Source organism: Passer montanus, unplaced genomic scaffold (assembly GCF_014805655.1).
Source record: "Passer montanus isolate IOZ18808 unplaced genomic scaffold, ASM1480565v1 scaffold92, whole genome shotgun sequence".
Classification (NCBI taxonomy): domain Eukaryota; kingdom Metazoa; phylum Chordata; class Aves; order Passeriformes; family Passeridae; genus Passer; species Passer montanus.
Window position 1 is genome coordinate 1,781,763 of NW_024374590.1, and position 23,087 is coordinate 1,804,849.

The following is a 23,087-nucleotide window of genomic DNA, read 5'->3' on the forward strand; positions in this document are numbered from 1 at the left end:
TCCTGAAACCCTAAGACGTGATTATAATAATCAGCTTACTGCTTTGCACTTGCTGGAAGCTGTTTGCTATTTCCATGGGTTCAAACTACTGCTGCTATGTCATCTCAAAGAATTTCAGATGAGATTTCATCAGAAAGAGAACTTTTATTTGTAGAGGTTTTATACATTTATGCATCAACATAACATGCAAAAAGGTATCTTCCAAAAACACATATTGCTTCAGAAATATAATGAAAGAATTTTTATGAGAAGAAAATATTTTTGAACTTTTCAGTGCATAGCAAATCGTACAAATCCTTTCCCCTCTCCCTGTAACATGTCAAAGCCTTTTATGTCAATGTTTAAATACTTTTTTATTTACTAAACTTGAAGAATTATTTCATCGCTCCAACGAAAGATTCCCCAAAATCAGTTAACAGAAGTGTTTGGTGGGAGTTTATATTAATCTTATTGAAGACAAAATATAAGTGATTTAAAAAAAACCATATAGAATTGGAGGAAATAAACACAGCTTTCTATCTTCTTTATATAAATAATGTCCTTCTTTATACCTTCTGTTACAGTATTAAACTGAATATCAAATTACTGTGCTACAGATTTACAGCTACTGTGTCTAGGTCTTCTTCCAATGTCTTAATGTATTGGACTATGATTATGTTTACAAATTATGATTAGTTTACAAATTTCCAACCTCCAAGGCAATCTTTTGCCATTATTACTTTTCTAAGACCTCCCAATTTCTTACATTTTGTATCAGTCCATATTACAGTATGCTGGAGAGCAATGCCTTGGAAAGGGACATGGGAGTCCTGGTTGGTAGCAAGAGAAATGAGAGTCAGCAGTGCCCTGGCAGCCAGGAGGGACAACTCTGTCCTCGGGGGCAACAGGCACAGCATTGCCAGCTGGGCAAGGGAGGGGATTGTCCTGCTCTGCTCTGCACTGGGGCAGCCTCACCTCCAGTGCTGGGGGAAGGTTTGGGTGCCAAAATGTATATGTAACTATTATTATATATATAGTTCAGAGGAGGAGAACAAAGATGGTGAAGGGTCTTGAAGAGAAGCCAAATGAGAAGTGGCTGACATCACTTGGTTTGTTCAGTCTGAAAAAGAGGAGGCTGAGAAGAGACCTTACTGCAGTTACAACTTCCTTCTAAGGGGAAGAGGAGGGGCAAGCACTGATTTCTACTCTGGTGACCAGTACAGGACCTGTGAGAATGGGCTTAAGCTGTGTCAGGGGAGGTTTCGGTTGCATATTAGGAAAATGTTTTTCACTCAGAGGGTGTTTGGGCACTGGAACAGGCTCCCCATGAACCTGTGACCCAGGAAGTGGTCTCAGCACAAGCCTGACAGAGCTCAAGAAAAATGTGAACTATGCTCTCAGGTACATGGTGTGACTCTTGGGGATGTTGATGTGCAGGGCCAGGAGTTGGATTTTCATTACGTTTATGGTTCTAATTCAGAATCCTTTCTGATTTTCTGAAATTCAATTATAAAAAGAAACATGAAAAATAAAACTAATATAAAGAAGCTGATAGTTGGAAATATAAACCTCATATGAATAAAATTGTATTTTTTAAAAGGAAAAAATAGAAATTTAAGCAGTTTTCTAGAATGAGTAAAAAATCTATGGCAAAAAAAATATTCTATTCTCTTTTGGCTTTATTGTTTTAGCATAAAGGAATTAATGCTGCTGCAGCATATATTTTTACCTCTTATTCACATTTTAACACATATTACTTGTGTCATATCCTGACTTGTGAGAAAAGTCTGTAATCTTTACAGAAACATCCTTTAGCACTCTAAATAAAGCTAGATTTATAGGAAAGTGTTCCAATTGTGCAGATTCTAATCTCCTGAAAAGTTGTAGATTACACTTCAAATTATACAGTGTTAGTGAAAATAGACAAATTTGCATGGTGTAGGTTTAATAAGAAATTGAGGTGTTCTAGTTTTGCCTGGTTCTTACTGTAACAAAAAAATATCCATGAAAAAATTTGTTTTAATTTTTAGGCTCAAAAATAGTGAAAAGTCTAGAAGGTGCTTTTAGGATGTGCAGGGCCAGGAGTTGGATTTTCATTACGTTTATGGTTCTAATTCAGAATCCTTTCTGATTTTCTGAAATTCAATTATAAAAAGAAACATGAAAAATAAAACTAATATAAAGAAGCTGATAGTTGGAAATATAAACCTCATATGAATAAAATTGTATTTTTTAAAAGGAAAAAATAGAAATTTAAGCAGTTTTCTAGAATGAGTAAAAAATCTATGGCAAAAAAAATATTCTATTCTCTTTTGGCTTTATTGTTTTAGCATAAAGGAATTAATGCTGCTGCAGCATATATTTTTACCTCTTATTCACATTTTAACACATATTACTTGTGTCATATCCTGACTTGTGAGAAAAGTCTGTAATCTTTACAGAAATATCCTTTAGCACTCTAAATAAAGCTAGATTTATAGCAAAGTGTTCCAATTGTGCGGATTCTAATCTCCTGAAAAGTTGTAGAGTACACTTCAAATTTTACAGTGTTAGTGAAAATAGACAAATTTGCATGGTGTAGGTTTAATAAGAAATTGAGGTGTTCTAGTTTTGCCTGGTTCTTACTGTAACAAAAAAATATCCATGAAAAAATTTGTTTTAATTTTTAGGCTCAAAAATAGTGAAAAGTCTAGAAGGTGCTTTTAGAAATTTGGAAATACTCCTACTTTTTCTTTTAATATTTATAAAATTGTTATCCAAGGATTTAGTGGTGACATCCTATACATTACAAGAAAATTTTCTATCTCTTTAAAACCTCTCCTTCCATTTCCTTTTTCCAGTATTCATTCTGGTAGGGTGAATGTCTATTCCAATATTACTTCTGTTTTATCTCTTACACAAAGTGACCAAGAAATGAATATAAAGGTTCCAGAAGCTGGTTAAAATGATGGCACAGACTTCTCACGCATTAAGTTACCTTTACAGTTGCAAAAATTGCAGAAATTTATTTGTCTTTGCTTCCATTGTTCAAGCAAAGTCTGCATTGTTCTGCAATGTCTAAAGAGTACCTTCTACTTTCCTGAAGTTCTTATTTATAATATTTCTTATCGGTTTACTTAAGCCTTAATATATTCAGAAGTAGGGTTTAAAATACTGTTCTTACATATCTGACTTTCTTTAATCTATATAGAATGAATTCACTCCTATGGTGTGAGGAAATGTATGCAGTTTAAAACTCACACCATAAAAAGAATGCCTAGATATTTTCCATAACATCTAAAGTACTGTATTCTGGATGTGGCTTTGGTGAAGTAAAGGCCTACAGTTTGCTTTTTTTCTTGTTAGTAAAGAAGAAAACAAAATAACTAGGGAAAAGAGTAAAAATAAAATACACTATGTTTGAGATTTTTTTTGCAAGTTGTTTGTGGTTTTTTTTTTAATTTGGTGAATGTCAGATTAGTTCTTATGTATTTGCCTAAATCTTCCATCTTATTTTTTTTGCCTTAGACTCTCCTACCTACTTTTTATGTCCTATCTCTGAGACACTTCCAAGAAAGAAATAAAAAAAGATAGAAAGATAAATGGAAACTCTGTTCACTGTGGAAAATGACAGGAACTGATCTCATAAACCTAAAGTGCTGAGAGCTGTAATGTTAAAAACAGTCAGTCATCCTACCTATATGATGGAATCTCTTTCAGAAAACTGAAAGAGATTGATCTTAAAGATTTGCCAACAGTGTGAACAGAGTAGCTAGTTTAAGCTACTCTACCTGGCCAGCTGGTGAAGTGGCCTAGGAGATGGAAAGATGTTTCTAAGACCAGGAACGCAGGTGGAACTGGCTGTCTGCGGGGGCACTATGGGGTCTGTGCTTGTTTGTATCTAGTGGGAGGCAGTTGGGAAGGATAAGGACCTGGGACCACCTGCTGCATGGACCATGAGTTCAAGGACAACTCCTGAGGAATCTGTGGTGTGTCAGTGTGGGGGTGTGCATGTTTGTAGGTTCCCAATGCACACCTGTGTTATGATCTGGAATGGTGTTGCAGTTTGGATTTACTTTGTTATGCTACTGTTAAATGGTTCATTCTGTTATCCCCCCCAAGTTTTCTGCAAATTGTTTTTTCCCCTATGTTGTACCCTCCCTCAAGATATTCCCCTTCCTTTGTTCTAGTTCCTTCCCTACCTGTCAAGGTGACCCTGCTCTTTTTGTCCTGAATGTTCCCTGCCACTCACCCCCTGGGCCAATCCCTGGTTGAAACACCCACTTGGAAATCTCCTAATCCATGACATCCCATTGGCCCATGTGACCTTTCCCCTCGCCTTCCTCTATCCTGATTGGTCCCACAGTGTTGATGCCATCTCTTTGCTCCACCCTTGAAATCCTCCTATTGGTTGATTTTCTGTATCCACCCCCTGGTTGGTAGCTGTATTTAAACCCTTGCACAACAGCACCTCTCTGCTTCTGTGCTGTGGAAGCTTATGCTGTGGGGTTTGCCACTGTACAGGTTCGGTTGTTGGGAATCTCTAGTCCTCAGTTGTTCATCACTCTTGTTTTTGCTGTTGGAGGGTACAGAGCTAGGCTGGGTTTTGATGGGATTTGGCAGGGTGGCACTATGATGTCAGATGTTCTTCTATGTTTGTACCTCTGTTGCAGAGACTGTCTGCATCCATTTTGTTGAGGCAATCAATATTATATGTAGGGATTGGTTTTGCACTAATGGATGTGTGGTAGAAGACAGGCACAGGATGAGACCATTGGTGCTGGGGTCATCGTGCGATCTGTGTGGCTGAAAGTGCTTATATGTGCCTATGCATTGTAGATGAGAGTTTGTGTGTCTATTGGGACTACAAACTAGTTTTGCACTAATGGATGTGTGATAGAAGACAGGCACAGGATGAGGCCATTGGTGCTGGGGTCATCTGTGAGCTTCGTGTGATCTGTGTGGCTGAAAGTGCTTATATATGCCTATGCATTGTAGATGAGAGTTTGTGTGTCTATTGGGACTACAAACTCAAGTTTATTACTGTTTGTTCAGGGAATGTGGAGTTGTGTCAGCCTTGACTCAGGTGGCTGGATTTGATTTTCTTTGCAAGAGAAGCTGTGAGGTAACATATGTTTTGTTCCTGACGTCGCTTGATAGTTCAGCATAGCTCTGTGATCATCGCAGTGTCCTGAGATACTTGGTAAGCTTTTTTTTTCACCTTTGGTTTATTCCTTGCCCGTGTTGATAGTATGGTTTCAGCTGAGCTGGCTTGGTAGCTAGAGTAGGAAAAACTTCTGGATGTTGTACAGCTTAATTCAACAAACTTGGCCCTAAAATTGAACTGTTGAAGCACAGGTAATGACACAGCCAAGAAAACCAGCAACATACACATATTCTAGAATTGTGCCACAAATTAAAAATAAAATAAAAAACTAAGGAAATTAACAGAAAATGTGGCAATCAAATGGAAATCTGTAATGATATATAGGAAATAGAGTTCATAGAAGGTAGGTGGGAAACCAGATTAAAAGCTATCAAAGAAGGTGGAAAAGGAAGAATATTTACGGAAATGTGACAAAGGCAGTGTCTCCAGTACCTATGTGAAAAAATCCAAAATGAAGCAGAGACAGGGTTATGTGTTTCCGGTTTTTTGCATTGGAAACATTTAAATAAATGGTATTAGAGATTTTTGCATAGATAGGGATAAGTAGGTGATGGAAGCTAGATTGTAGTGAATGTTAAGAGAAGAGAAGCCTAACAAAAAAACCCCCAAAAACCTTACAGAGTTCCAGACAAAGAGTATTTGGTAAAAGCTTGCAGAACTGTTGCACAGAAAAAGAAGAAAAATTATTTTGTTAGAAAGTATTTTGAAATAAAATAAGGTGTCAGCTTGTCACTGAATTTTGTCCATTGCAACCACATACACCCAAGCACTTGAAATTTTATCTGTGTAAAATATCTACTGTAAAAACTGACAAACTACAGCTCACAAAGTATTTTGCAGTTTCTGAAACTTGAGGAAATCTATATATATACTTGAAAAAAGACTAACACTCACAGCTGCGAAGTTCTAGGAAAAGGGAGCAAGAAACATCAAGTGTACTGCAAGTGTTCTACTTTCATCAGTATGAAATTTGATGATCTCCATGCCAAAGGGGAAAGAATAATCCCTAGCAGTTCATCAAAAATTAATGTGTTGAGAATTTTTTCTGTGCCAAAGTCACAGAAACACTGAATACTAGAGCAAGACGTCAATAACGAAAATACCAGGTCTGAACACCAGTGAAAAAACTTACACATTCTGCTGTGCATGCTATCTTTTTCTGTGATCACCATCTAATGTTTGATATAAAGGTGAAAAAAACTTAAACATGGTATATGAAGGCCAGAGGAAAAAAATCTTCTCCATCTGTAGAAAGCAATAAGCAGAACCATAAAACATGCATTTAGTGTGATGCAATATTTGAAAAACAGATGTACAGCTGAATCTAGTGCTAGAGGTATTTTGAATGCTCTGTAACCACCGCAAATGGGACTACAGCTTTAAGAAAAACTTTTATGGATTGATGCTGCATTGTTTTGATGCTTGAAAATATTTTTATTTTGTTATTTAAAGTGTGCAAGGTACTAGAAATTTTCTCTCGTTCCCTTACAAAGCCATTTTATATTTCACTATGAAAAATATTTTATGTAACAAGTTCTTTTAAACTGTATCAACTTATTTATTTTTCTTTTTTTTTTCACATGGTTAAGATATGTTCACTGTTTTTAGTCCCAATATTGTATTTTTTTTTTGATGTTCATGACAAGCATTATATATCTAATTCATTTAAGACTGATGCCCATGTCACACGCCTTTTGAAGTCTTTCCAACCAAATTGGTTATTTTTCTGGTGAAGAGGTACCTATAACAGAAAGAAACATACCAGGTATAAGGGGCTGGTTTCCAGGCAGGTGTATATAATGCATTTGTATGTCCCTGCTCTATTGCATTGGTTTCTCTTCACATTACAAGAGGATTTTTATTTCCAAGACAAAAACATACTCTGTTTAATATTCTTTTTAGCTGTGTTTTATTGTCACAGCTCCGTGGTTGCCCAGAGTCATTGCATTTTGCTGAATGAGTGTTAACATGAGGGTTCCTACAGAAAGTGTGGCTGAAGAGAAGGTGTTACCTCTTGTTCTCACCAGAGGTCATATGATGGCAGCTAAATATTTCAGATATGCCAACACTGCTAAGTATGAAGAATAAAAGTAAACATTGCAAAATTCTCTTTTAAAAAGCAACTAAGTAGATTATTACAGAGTAAACATATCCCTTAAGAGAAACCCAGAACAACAGTGGGTACATTTCTACATTCACCTTTTTTTTTTTTTTTTTTGTTGTTTTTTTTAATTTTTTTTGTTTCATTTCTACAAATTCACTTTTTTTTTTTTTTTTTTTTTTTTTTGTTGTTGTTAATTTTTATTGTCTTTTATTCTACTGGTTTATCCTGTTTGTAGTTCTGGATCATTTAGCACTTGTTGTCTTTCCTCCAAAACAAAGGCTTGATCATGTAGGTTTGACATTTTACTTTCTGCTTCCTGCTTTTAACCAAGGTAGACCAGTTTGACGGATGGTAGTATTGAAATACACAACCTGCGGAGAACAGCTTACATAGTTTAGAAATACAATATATTTGTATGAGGGTTTGTCAGCGTATCTAGAATGCATTAACAAGATGTTCTGCATGCTTCTAACTATTAGTTTAAGGTCTTAAAAAATAGTAAGTTTTTCTCTGTGGGATGCTGAGAAGAATAAATATGTGTCATCTGTTCTTTAAAGGATGCATGCTGTCATCTTAAGCAAGAAGCACATTATTTGGGGAAGGCATGTTATCACCCAAGGCATAATTACTGTCTGGAATTAGATTCCCAAATTACAATTTGCCCACACACAGCTTCCCAACCTCACAATTTTTTATTGAAACCTCAACATCAGAAAACACTGTTTCTGTCTCCCTTTTTAAGGATTCTTTATTTTGTTTACCCTACAGAATGATTCATGTGTCCTGGAAGCCATTTACCATATCTACTCTGTGTGTGGATGAGTAACTTGAAAGTTCTTGTATAAAGGTTGAACTTGTTGATCTTGGAGGTCTTTTCCAACCTTAACAATTCTATATCACACTAGAAACCTATGCTCATCATAAAATCTTTTTTTGAACAGACCTCAGGCAATGTAGATGATTACTTAGTCCGACTTTGTCTCAGAGCAGGTCTAGTTACAGAAAGATAACTGTGCCTTGTCATAAGGATCTCTAAGGATGAAGAAATCTCAACCTCAACCAACTATTTCCTCTTTCAGAATAAATGAATTTGTAATACTGCTGAACTTCCATATATAGACTAGTTATAGTTATAAAAGACTGTGATTTCTTTGAGTTGTTTTTTTGGTGTAAAGCATGGGAAATTTTCAGAAAGCATTAGATCGTCAATGAGACAAGTTACACAAGGAAGCCAATGTATTTTTTTCTACTAAAACACCACTGGAAAAATTTTCAAATTAAGAACTAGTAACAACACATCATCAAAGAGCTATTTGCATTGTGCATTTATTCACCATAGTTACATAGCTGTTGAAAATACTTGTCAAGGCAGATACCCAGATAATAAAACCTTTTGTAAATGCAATTGCATACATTGTGATAACGGCTTTATACTGTGCAAAAGTAAAGCCATCTGCAGCAGAATTTAGAAAAAATGCTTCTTCTTGATAACCTGAAATGTCATGGAATTTGCTGAATAATGTAAAGTCACATAGAGTTCTGAGTCTGACAAATTTCATAAACCTTGCAAACATAACTTTAGTTCTTCTCATTGCTCCATCTCTCCTTCCCCAACCCAGCTATCTTAATACAATTTTACTGAGATCTTTCACTAAATGCAATCGGGCAAATAATTGCAGTATTTCCTGGGGTAAACCATTAATTTTCTTTATGTTCTATGTTCAAGCATAGAACATACAGAAAATCAATGGTTTACCCCAGGAAAACCATTACCCCCATATGTTAAAGCTCTTCTGTGCTTGAACAGCTAAGTCTCCATTTGCTGGATGATTTTTTCATTTTCTTTAAAGATTTTACAAAAGAAAACTGTCAAATCCATACAATTCTGTCATTTCAATGATTTTTTTTCTTCATTAACTAGAAGTACAATTTCTAAGAGGACCTTTCCTGGGAAAAAAAATGTAACCTTTAAATGGAAATGGGGCACCAGTGTAGACCATAGCATTGTAGACCTCTAATTATAGTACTTCCATTCCCAGTAAGAGACCTCAGGCTTTTCATTAACTCTGCATGGACTTGGGACTAGGGTTTGTGAGGCTTGCTTTGTACGGACATGTCTTGAAACTTTGGTTTTAGGTTAGTTAACAGCAACAGTACCACAGACTGTTAAATTATTCATTTTAGTTCTTGTTTATCTTTTTTCAGTTTTGTTGTTAAACCATTATCACCATAACTTTCACTAATAGTACTAACCAGTAGGCATTCAGTGCAGAATGATCTATGACCATAGAATATAATACATGAGAGCAGTCTTTAAAATGCAGGCACAGGATGAAGCTGGAAAACTCAGGGCTTCGTGCAGGTCATGGATCACCAGTTATTTGCCATCAAAGGAAAGCAACTTAAAGTGATGGGTGAAGAGGTTATGGGGATGAAAAAGAGAAAAAAAAGATCATGTATGAAGAAAGAGGAAGGCATACTGTGCATTAGAAAATGTCTTAAAGTAGTCAGTGAATTCTAGGGGAAGCAGGTAGAATTGCCGACCATTAGTACTCTATGTCCCTTGGCAAAGGATTTGTCATACTGAAAATTTGCTGCAATCCTTCCAGCATCCAGCTTCTTAGGGACTCAGAGCAGCTCAACGAGGGTAAAATAGCAGAAATAGGGATATAAACTGGAAAGCTTGTACATATAAGTTTATATAATTATTATTGGGAAGTAGCACTGATAAAATACTGGAGAGGGTATGTTAGTATTGTGACAACTTTATTCCTAATGGCATGGTCAGATTCTTAATTTTTTGCACTACCAACAAATTATTGTGTGTACATATTAGCTATGTTTCCTTATCCCAGGTAAGCTGCTTGGGGCTTTGATTTGGTGTCTGGATTTTGAGACTTAGTTGTGAATTGAATTCAATCAGGGAAGAACCAAATGGCTTTGTCATGATACACAGAATTGTCCCATGTATTTTAGTACACTTATTCAAATTCTCTAAGAGTGGTAAATTGTTGAGCATGTGGAAGGAGGAAATACTAGCACTAAGGTCAGATTAAATGTTAGTTCAGGGTTCTTGTGCATATGCTTTATAATACAGTCATTAGTTATATGATCACACTCTCTATTTCAGGATTGCCATAAAAAAGGGAGAAGGAAAGAAAAAAAGTCACATTTCATTCATCTTATTTATATAACTTGCTGCTTGGATTCATCAGTCACAATTTTCATTCTGCCTTCTAAATAGTCATTTAGTAACAAGAGTGGTGATCATGTCACGCTTTATGGATAGAATCTAGATTTAAAGAGCAGATTAAAATTTTATACATACGTACCTGCATGAGTTAAGTAGTAGATCCAGTTGCCTAAAGATTGTCCATCAATGCAATTAAAATTACCAACAAGACTTGTCTTTGCATATGCTTTAAACTGATGTTCCAGCTCACTTAAATAGACATGTGTTTGAAGGATGTCCTTTTAAGTATTTGCATTTGCCTTCTGATTTACATAGAGAATGCTAGAGACATCATCCTGTGCTGAAATTGTATTTCTTTTGATGCATTTTCTGTTAATGTGAATTCCTTTATATTAATGTGTGTAAGAACCAAATCTATCAATATGTCTATTTTTTTCATTTTTGGAGGGTTTCCTTTTTGTACTTTTTTTTATGGTTTGGATAAGGTTTATGGTGGTTGTAGGTCTTGGGGGGTTTGAGAGAGAAAAAAGGGCAGAACAATATAATTGTCATGACAAGTGTATTAAAAACAATCAGTAGAGAAAACTGCAAATAACAGAAATAGTTACAAATATTTCAGGTTGGAAGGATGCCAAAGAGAAGACCTAATTCTGTATGTCCCACAGGAAATCACTATGAAGCAACATATTCTGAGTTATGGGAAAGTGAGATATTTTGAACACCATATTATGATAGACCTTACACTAAACTGGAGTAGAGCATATCAGAGAAATTCTGAACACTTCATATGGACACCCAGTGTCTACATGAAACATTTCGTCATTAACTCCCAGCATCTTTATTGATTGCAATTTAAAAAATTAAGAGAAATATGTGCTTCCATGTCTCATATGTGTTGAAGCTTGTCCCTGGTGTCCCTTGAACAGAGAAATGTCTCATAGGCTCTCTGCTTAGACATACTCACATTGTCTGGGAAATTAGGACAGTATCTTCTGTCTTGGGGTCCAGCCTTCCTTAGTATTTCATAGTAATATGCTGAGCCAAAGGTATAGCATCACAAAGCATCTAGGAAAAAAGTAGAACCAGGCAACCCATAAGTTACTACAACAGTGTGCTATGTTAAAAAACTGTGAGACAGACAAACATTTTTTTTTTGTCATGGAAATCAAGGACATGTAGTCCCATATGTTTCTTCTCAATCTTTAGGTGAATTTCCAACAGGTATCAGCTGGCATTCTATTCAGTGTCTAAAAGAAAACTTCAGGTGTAATCTTTTGTTGAAGTCTTCTGTCCAAATTTTTCTCTTTCATGTGAACAGAACAGATTCATAGGGCCACTGTGATCTTCCTGCATGTTTAGAAACACCAATGCCAGCAATAAGAGTTCCCTTGAAGGAAGAAGAGCAGAATAGATAATAAGTGCTCTATTGTGCAGACAGGAGAGGAAAATTTAGTTTTAATGATCCCATTACTTTCTGCTAGACTGCTAAAAATTACTGTACTGAATAAACCAGTAGATGCTGCTTTTTGTCAAATAACAGGAATGTCTTTCATAAAACTTAATTTTTTTACAGACACTTTGTAGGGCAATTAGGGCAGCTTAGCAAATTCCTTATTTCCCACTGGACATTGTAATTCACAACAAACTAATTAATATTTTATCTGAAAATGCTACATACTTTCATTGTAGTTTATTTTTAATTAAAATTAAGGTCCTGAAGCAGTCAATGACAATTATGAATACATGCAAGGCATTAAATATGACAATTTGAATTTTTAATTATTGATTATCACATTGACATGCTAATTGTTTTTGGCAAAATCACAGGATGCTTTACTTAAATACTCATATAACTGCACTACCCATTTTAATTACTGAGAAAAATTATGTAGTGGCTTTACAGAATTTTAAACCTTAGAGAGAACAATAGTACAGGGGATTTGTCTTTGGAAAGATCAAAATGTTCACCATGAGTAAATCTTATATTTGAGAAGTGGAAGACAGTAAAGCACTTACAACAGTGAAACAGCGAAAATAACAGACAAGTTTTAAAAGCTTTTCAGGAAGCAATCCAACTATGTGTTTAAATATTGAAAAATGCATCATTGCATGAAATAGAACAAACACGATGGGCATCTAAATGTATCCCTAGATGGAAACTAATTTTTACAACAAGATGTGTTTTAGAACTCTCTCAACATCAGTAGCAACATGTAGCTGTCTCAAAACCATAATTAATTTCCTGGAAAGCCCAAGGGTTTTTTTTTATGAAGACACCAAATTGAACATCACTGCTTTTTTCCCTACTGCTTCAGCAACACAAGCTAAAGTCTAGTTAACATTTTGGGCTTCAGGATCATGAAAGAAGCAAATTAAAATGTGAAACATTCTGTAATCTGATTGTTCCTGAATTTAGCTTCTTTCCTCACAGAATGTAAAGAAATAGCTGCTTGGGAAAAAAAAAATGAGAAGGCTTGTTGTGAAACAAATTCAATGAGAGCAAGAAAATACAGTTATTATGTGTTCCTCATGAGCATGAGAGTCATTGCATCCTATGAGAGATACATATCCTAAATCAGAAAGACAACTGAAAAAATTTGCAGTTACTTAGTTGTGATTTCACAGTTCTACTTGTATAGTATAATATATGTTGCTGTCTGGAATATAGGCTTGGCTTTTTTTAATGGATGGCAGCATGAGGTCAATCTTACCTATAACCATTTCTCAGGACCCTTTACACCTTTTCAAGCCAAACTGTGCATGGTAACATTACTTGGGACTGCTAGTAATCATGTTTTAAAACATACTTCTCACAAATAAATTGTGTTCTCAGTTCTCTCAAAGTATATTAGAAATCTTTTGTAAATGCTGCTTGGATTCAGCTTTATGTTCTGGCAAAGATGCCAAAGAATTTTCTAAGTTATACCTATTTTGTTTCATATGTTCATGATAATTTATTATTTTTCCCCATATTGTTTAAAACAGAGATAGAAATTCTCACATGTTCACATGTGAATACACCCTCAGATTTTATAAAGTTTTAAACTATGAAATTATTAAACCAGTTTTGGTGATTAAAATTATTATATTGTCAGTTTCTGTATTCTTTACAGGAAACATTTTCTCTGTGAACTCCATTGTAATAGTGGTTTGAAAAGCCTTGGACATATAATTGGGAGAGTGTCAGTAATGTAAAATTTATACTCTGTGTTTGTGCAAATTGTGCTGTTGGAACAGTCAATGCAGAGAAAGTTTTATGGTGTATAAGCTTACTGATAGTGGATTAAATACTGAAATACATTGCAAAAGAGTGTATCTTGATTTACTGGGCATTACTATTTTCAGAGCAAATCCTATTTCTTGGCTGAGCTCAAACAGAAAAGGATATAAAAATGCATCAACTGCAGATTGTCTTGATTAATGTCTTAACACTTGTAACATTCTGCTTTTGCTGAACTGAAAAAGGTGAGGGACCATGATGTTAACAATTTCTACAAACTGTTTTTTTTTGTGCAGACTTATGGTTATTCTTACCAAGATCAGCTGTTTGGTTCTCTAGAGAAAAAGTAAGGATGGGATAGTTGGATGTACAGCCAAAGGGAGGAAGGCAGGCAGGGAGGGAAATAGGGACAGAAGAAGGGTTGGAGAAAATGAGGTTCAGACTGCTAGATAAAATTTTTGTATTTACTCAAATGACAGATAAGTGAGGTCCAGTGCAAGTATAATTTAGATTTTGGGTAAATCTTTATTTATGTTGAACTGTATTTGCAGAAAACAAAAAATTTCTTTCTTTCATTCTTTCAGAATTGAAGCTTGTCTCAAGAACTTCAGAAATGAAAACTACTTCCCATAAGATTTTATGTAAGATACAGAATCAAACCCAGTGTTCTCAGTACTAAAAGAGAAATGGAAAAATAATGCAGAATAAAAAGATTTTTCAAACCTTAAAAATGGATAATTAATTCCAATCTTAAAAATTTTTTTCATGTAAGAGGCATATTCCAGGAATAAAAAATACACTTTCGATTACAAATTTTCAGAAAATGCTGAATAAATCTCTGTAGATTAAAAAAAATTACTGAGACTCTAGGAGATACATGCATGAAAACTAGAATTAGATTTAGGCAGCATGGTGCTTTTGTCTGAACTACATGGAAAAGATTAATTTTGATAGTATGTATGTCAGTGCTTTTTTCCAGAGAGCTTTCATTCAATGTGCCAGTCTTCAGTCTGAAATAGGGCATTTTCAAATAAAATGTTGAGTATAATAATACTTCATCTATTTTTGCCCTATATGAAGGAAGCAAATTTTAAGCCATTTCTGTTTAGAGAAACCTCCTGAAACTCTTTTGGTGTAAAACCTAAAATTGTATAGCTCTTGCTTTCATCACCACAGTCAGGCTCCTAGCCTGTTCAGCAAGTATTCTCCTGTAACACTCTGCAGAGGTCTTCAGATCATAATAATGCCTGGGATATTTCCAGTTCTGGCCTGTACCTTTCTTTTTGAACACAAAAACATAAGGTCAAAAGTACTGGGTTAGATCAACATCTTACCTCTGATAGCAGCCAAATGTCAATCTATCATAAAGGGCATAAGGAAAGGGAAAACACGTATTTCCGTCTAATAATCTTCGTCCTTCAAAAAATTGTAATTTGTCTAATTAAATGCCTGTGTAGCCCCTAACTGTTTTCTTTTTCATAAGCTAACACAGCATTCTTTTGAATTGTATAAACTTCTGTGAAATAGTTCCCAGGTCTAAGTACATGTTATATATGTATGAAGGAAAAAACCCAGTGTTTTTTGTTCCGTCTTATGCCTTCTTCTGATGTTTCCTGACTATTGGTTTAAACACAGAGAACAATTCCTATGAGCAAACAATTCTTGTCCACCTTGTTCTACATACTGTACTGCTATGGCTATGAATTTTTTTGTGCTAAGTCATCATCAAAAGAGCAAGAGCATTCATCTTTTGTGGTTTGGTAATATTCAGAATACGTTAAGGCTACAACATCAAAAATATGTTCAATGTTGAAGTCTTGTTTGGACTGATAAGCCTTACGTATGCAAACACAGTGTAGAACATTGAATATTGTCTGCAGACTCATCGCAGGATGGATTATGGTGGTAAAAAATCTTGGTGGCTCACTGACCCACTGACCCTCTGGCAGACAGGTCCAAGGAAATCCCACCACTACTGGGAATAATGCTCCATAACTCTTTACTTGATAGCATTTTTGAAGTTGCACAGGTTATTTTATGTTTTACAGACTCTGTACCTGTATTGTGTAATGTGCATTGCCAAAGGAGAAAGAGAAAAGAAAGACATTCAGTAATTCAAGTTCAGTTTTTGTTGGGACATCTCTTTAAGAAGAGATTTAATCGAATGACAATGGTTAAGAACTGATTTAATCTAGTAGCAATGAAATGTCAATGGAATCGCCTAAGGAGAATACTAACATGTTTTATTTTGATTGTAACTAGTTTTGGTTTGTGCTTATCTATGAAATGGCATATAACTGGGGTAGTAGAGGGGTAATATTGTAAAATCTGATATTTTAGAAAACAAAATAACAGATAACTATTTCAAAATTTTAGTGTTTTTTTTTAACATATAGTGTTGTGCAGGAATGGGATTCAAACTTTTATTAGCAATTTAATCATTTAATAATTTTTTTAAACAAGAATTTTCTAAGACATACTATCTGCCTTTAATTCTAGCTGCTTTTGGAATGTCAAACTATAAGAGTAGAATGATGCAAAGATACCATGCCGTGTGTAGTGGGTGGACTCTGCCTGGATGCTCAGCACCCACCAAAGCCACTCACTCACTCACTCACTCACTCACTCCCTCACTCACTCACTCACTCAATTTCTATAAATATACTGGGCATAGAAAATGTAACAAAGGGTTCGTGGGTTGAGATAAGGACGGGGAGAGATCACTCACCAAGTCTGGTGAGTGGACAAAGCAGACTTAAATTGGGGATTTTAATTGAATTAATTACTAACAGAATTAGAGCAGGATAATGACAACATAAGTCTTAAAAACACTTTCCCTTTGCCCTTTCCTCCTTCTACCTTCTCTCTCCCAACTGCACAGGGAGACAGGGAATGGGAGTTATGGTCAGTTCATAACACATTCTTCCTGCTGCTCTCCAGGGAGAAGAGTCGTTCTTCTCCAGCATGGGTTCCTTGCACAGGAGACAGTCCTCCACAAACCTGTTAAATGTGAGTCCATTCCACAGCCAGCAGTTCCCCATTAACTACTCCAGTGTGCATCCCTCTTTCCTGAGGTGCAGTCCTTCAAGAACAGCCTGCTCCAGCGTGGGTCTCCTCCAGGGTTACAAGTCCTACCCGGAAACCTGCTCCAGCAAGGGATCCTCTTTCCACAAATCTCCAGGTCCTGCCAGGAACCTGCTCCAGCATGGGCCTTCCATGGGTTCACAGCCTTCTTTCAGGAATCCACCTGCTCTGGAATAGCAATTTTGGGGAGATCATATTCTCAACTGATAAGGCAGTATAGGAACTTAAGGATTGTTTTGCAACTTAATCTATACTTATGTAGTAGAAAGCACTGTACCCCAGCTCTCAAAGGAGAAGTCTGTACTGAAATGAAGTCAGCAATTTGAAGATCTGTTATGTTTTTTGACATTTCTGTATAATCAGTCCTTATTTCTTTACCACTTTTGCATACCTTAAGTGAGTAATCCTTATACAGATTATTTGTGTGGTCATAAATCGAGTAACACTTTTCTGCCCAATAAAGCCTTTAGAGATGAAATTAATCTCAGCGTCTTGTTACCTGTGTAAAGCTAAATTACTTTAATTAATGTTCTCTTTTAAACTGTAGAATGGATACTTGAAATGTAAAACTTCAAACTGTAAAATGGATACTTGAACTGTACATTCTAAAGTTCCATTATTTGCATGAATTAGGAAATCAGATTAAATTGACCAGATGAAATGCAATAAAATAGACTGTAGATATTACATTTGTATGAGAAGAATCCTCATCCTAGGAGCTGCTAAACTGCTCTGAATGGGTATTAGATGTGGTATCCAATGATTAATCTTACATAAACTCAACTTTACTGATCTAAATTCCTGTCTTAGGCTGAACATAACACACTCTCAACCCCAAAAACCACCATATCACTTTGTATATGTCAGACATAAGACTGATATGTCTGACCCTTCTCTTTCTTTTGCTTTCTCTGTTTGTATGTGCATCTTAAAAAATTATAATATGCTGCACCATATCCCCCTGGTTTATGGTAGGCTGTGTTTAGATGCAGTCATTTGGGCCGATCTATTTTCTGCAAATAAACTCTGCCTGGAGATATCGGAAAATGTCATGCTACTGGTTTCTGGCATCTCTCACAATGAGGGATCTTACAATCAAAGACGACCTTGTCCTTTCCTGAGATCTTGCTTACCAATGAACTGAGTACCCACTATCTCACCAGGCAAACTCTAGAAGCCTTCAAAAAGTGTAAGTTCTGGAAACTACGTTTTGATTCTAATTCCCTGTTTTAAATGGGTATTCAAGGCATGCATATGCTAAGCAGCCCAAATGTTTTCTTTGTAGAATACTGTTGAGGTCTTTACATTCTCTGAATATTTATTTATTCTGTGCCAGTCTTTCATTCCTCAGTAGCAGATAACTTCAATGAGATTTTTGAAACTAAGAATAATTAAATGCAGTATATTTTCTTGAAAATTCACCATAAAATGTTGCATTTTATTTTTGTCAGTACTGCAGGGGGCTTCTCACATGCCTTACTTTTCTGGCATTTAAATATTCTTGAACATAATGTGGAATTCTTCAGAAAATTATCCAGCTATAATGTTCTGCAAGGGTTATGCATAATATTATGCTGGATTAAGAGTTCCTTTTCAAATGAATAAGATTTGTGCTTTTCAGTTAATTTTGACAGAAATAGAAGTACCAGTGCTAGGAATTTGAAGATTCAGAAATCAATAAATAATTATATTTGGTTGTAGGAGTTTATGTTTCTGACATACTGTGAGTGCCTGCTGAACTGCTGTTCTGATGTATAACTGAAGGTTCCTACCATTGTCTTCAGTAAGAATTAGTGGATTAGTTCATCACTGTATTAAGCAACTATCATGTAATCTATGAAAATAAGTTTTACATAATCATCCAAAATGAGAGAAAATCACTTTTGCATTTTTAAATAAAAACATTCTGATCTTAAATTACAAAAATTGCAAGAAAAATGCTTCCCCTTCCCCTCTCCAAGTTCAGTGGGAAAATCCGAAGATAACAAAAAATTGTGTTTGATATAAGTTTATAATAATATATAAAATGTTAATGAAATGTATATGAACAAAAACACATATCTAGGAAACATTACTTTGTTTTACCTTAGGAAAGATTGTGTGTAGATGGCTGAAGGAAGAGGAGAAAAGCAGAGATATCCCTAAGAAGTCTTTAAGCAAAAAAAAATCTGTGAAGTTCTCATTTGTCATGCACTATCAGTTAGAAACAGAAGCAAGGCAAAAGTTGTCTCTTACATAAATGTTAAGCAAGCATGATCACTGAACACAGTAGGCACCTAGTAGAAGAAGCAAACTTTTTGAGAGCTCTCAGCAGAGACTTTGAATATTGAAAAAGAAAATAAAAATGAAAATGAGGGTAGTTTGTATAAAAATGATTGGCCATATAAGGAATTCAAGAATGCCCATAATGCATCTGACATCATGGCCATTAAAAAAAAAAAAAAGTGTGGGGGTTTTGTATGTTCTTGGATTTTTTTCCCCCTAGAATAAAATGCTGTGCTTCACTGGGGAACCTGAGTAGCTGAATAGCCACATTGTGCTCCCAAGTCATTGCTTGCAAATCTAAGTAACGTTTATTTTGTAATTTTTTGTAAATGGCAATAATTTCTTTGAAAGATAATGCAGAAATAGTACTGATACTAATTAATTAATTGCTAAATCACAAAAATGTATGTAGGGTAGCTGGGGGCTGTGAACTAACGAGTAACCAAATTGGAATCAAATTTAGTAGATATAACGTCCTATTGGTTCATTTAATTATATAACTATTCTGTCAAACAAAACTAAAAGTCTAGCAGCTCCTTTAAAGAGCTCTGATTCACTTTGTAATACAAGAGGAACATTTAGCATCATGCTGACATTTAAATGTCTGGACATGAAGGAAGGGCTGAAATATTTTTCATATAAAAAAGGCAAATTTATTTTGGTACATTATCCCTGAAAACTTGACAGTCTGAGTGATTTTCTATAGACAAAGGATTCTCAAATTTTTTTAGAGAGAGATCACAGTTATGGTCTGGCTGCAATTCTTCTTGCTTCCCAGTTTCTCTGATTATACTTCTCAAATGTCAGTCTTTTTGCCTTTATCTCTTCTCAAGTTGAATCATTCAGTTCTCCCACTGTTGGACTGAACTCTTTAACAACAGTGCCCTGTATATCAGCTGTACTAACTTGCTAAATCCTTGACTTCTTGGAACTATGGACAATGATGAATATGCCCAAGTGCTTTTCTCAATGCAAAACATTTTTTACTTTCAAAAAGGTAAAAAAAAATACATTAAAAATGGCATTACTCCCTTTACAAGAATCTCTTAATGTTAGAGAGCCACCTGGGAAGTCACAGGCTTGTAATCAGTGTTTGCTTCTGTCTCAGAGACAAAGGTGCAAAGGCATTTAATGTACCTAACCTTTAATACCTGTCCTATCAATCATGTAGACACACAGAACACAGAAGTAATCTCTGGGAAGCCTATATTATCTTAATCTGTTATGTCTAGAGCCCAAGTTCTATGGTGAGCTAGAAACAGCAGAGTAGCGCACCAAATGCATCCATGGGCATTCCCAGAGTGATTTAAAGAATTTATTAACTGACACAAGTAGCCCATGGAAAATGTGCATGATTCAGTAAAGGTCAGGCTGTATATGACTTTCTGTTGAGCTCCCAGAAATAGTTTAAACATAACAGTAAATTTGCATATCCAAGAGGGAGTCACAACACAATATATTTCACTAGAATCAGGGTATCTGTTAGAAATTTGATCTCTGCTTTTACATCTCCCAGATCATGGTTTTAGTAAAGCAGCTATTACATCTGTTTTTCACAGTGCAATAGGGACTCTGAGATTGAAATTTTTTAAAAGGTAGGAAAGAACTCATGAATGACTGCCAAGGAAAGCTAAATACTATTTGATCACAGGTGCTACCACAAGTTATGTTAACAGACCACCAAAATACTTAAGATTAATTATTGGGGCTTATCACTGAATGCCCTTCTCAGTTTGTTGTGGTAGCTTGTCTTTGAGTTAGCATCATACATGATATTTTACTTTTTTCTTTTTAGTCCCTCATAGAACATATAGTGTCTTCATTATATAATATTTAGTTAAGGGAATAATTTCAACATAATGATTTCCATTTATCTCAATGAATCTGAAGTAGCATTTTGTGAGTACCGTCTAAAAGGAAGGATCTGCTGAATGTGGGTAACAAACCAGTTATGACAGCTAAAGCATGGCTGCATTCTGCAAATTTAAATAGATGCCACTTCAACACAGGAACAATTCATCAAAATTTGCAACTTTTTATTATTACCAGTATTGATAATGGGGATTTCTAGACTTTATGATTTAAGGAAACGAAAATGTTTAGCTTTTAGTAGTCTGCAATGTTATAATGAAACAACATGCAAAATAAATTTCTGCTGCTATTTAAAAGCTATTAATAATTGCCTGACTATAAAAATCTGTGCTGAATATTGTACACAGAAACAAAGAAAAGGATATGTTCCAAGTAATGGGATTGTCTGTGCCTTTAGTATTGTATTTACACTCTGCTCCTAGTTTTCATTTATAGTACCATTCACTCCTGATTTTCTGAAAAGGTATTTCAAGTAATTGTTCAGAAGTTTATTATAAATATGCTCTATTGCACCAAAATCTTGGTTAACACTATACATAATAAACACTCAAGAGAAATAAGAGTTTTCCTCCTTATAAGATGTGATCATTTGAGGAACAAAGTTCTACAATGACTGACTGAGGAAATTATTGGAAGGGATCGGTGGGGATCATCAGACCCAACTCCCTACTGCTTGCATAAGTACCTAGAGTAAACCCAAACTCCCAGATCTGCTTCCAGAGGGATTCTTTCTGTCATCCCCCCATTTATATGTACAACAAGGATTACACAATTTTAGATGTAGCATCTAGCACTTGTTCTTACTCAGATTCATGGAGTTGGTGATTGAAGTTCTGTATTCTGTCCACATCTCTCTGAAAGGCCTTTACAGTTGCACCTCCTAATTTTATATTTCTGACAAAAATAATATACAATTCCTGCATCCAGAATATTTATAGAAATATTTAAGAGGACAGGGTTTATAAATTAAACATTGCAGCACCCCACTGATGACTGCGACCATCCCAGTGTAAGAACCATATGCATTAGCCAGTTCCTCATCAAATCTGTTATGAATTTGTCTAGCTGTATGTTGGACATTAGTCCTGAAGAGAGTATGAGAGACAGTATCAAAAGTTTTGCTAAAATTAAAAAAAAAGAAAAAAAAATTCCACATCTTCTGTCTTGCCTTGGTCTACTAGTTGAATGACCTTATTGTAAAAGGAAATTAAATTGTTTAAGTAGAACCAGCTTAATGGTTAACCCTTGTGAGTCTGTGCTGGCCATGACCAATGACACCAGTGTCTCAACTGGTTTTCAATAATGCCCAAAATAACCTTTTCCAGAATTTTACCAGAGATTGAAGCGAGACTGACTGGACTGTTTATAATCAGGGTCCTCCTTCTTACTCATCTTCAACACTGTGACAAACTATACTATGAAGGAGTAATCATAACAGGAATCTCTGAGTTAAGGTAGAGTGCAGATAGAATTAAAAGAGCTAAAAAATCCACGTTCTGGTGGTCAGTTGTAAGGACGATGTAAAGCAAATTACAAATATCTTTTTAGGAAAGGTCAAGATATGTATGTTCAACAGAGCCAAAAACCTTTACTTCCATTGTACAAGCACAGTGCCTCATTGCAAAGAGTATTGGTATTAAGTCATGTATAACAGGAAAGCATATTCAAATTAATAGTCACAGAAACCAGTAGATATTATTGAGGGTAACACTGTCATTATGAGAGTAATAGAAACTTGGGGGAATGAGCTGACAAGGACATAGTAAAATTCAACAAGGACTAAAGCTGAGCCGTGCCCTTGGGATGTAAAATCCCCTGGCCAGCAATTCAAGTTGGGAAATGATAGCTGGGGAGTGGGCAAAAGTTGAACATCAGCCAACAGTATGCCTAGACAGAAAAGATGGTCAGCAGAATCCCGGGATGTATTTATGGGGACACAGTCAGTAGATTAAGGGAAGTGATTATCCCCTTTTACTGAGCATTCCTCATTTAGCTCCTACATCCACTTTGGGGCTCATAATAAGAAAAAAAAGACATCAAAAATAGAAAAACTCAGCAAAGGGTCAGAAAGATGGTGTGAGCATTGGATAATGAGTCTGACACTAAAACCAGAGAAGTTCAGAATTACTATAAGGAGAAAAGCATTATCCCCTTCAGGACAGTGGACCCAGTTGCGATGAGAAGTTATGTAGTCTCTGGCTAGATCTTTAGAGGTTTTGAAGAC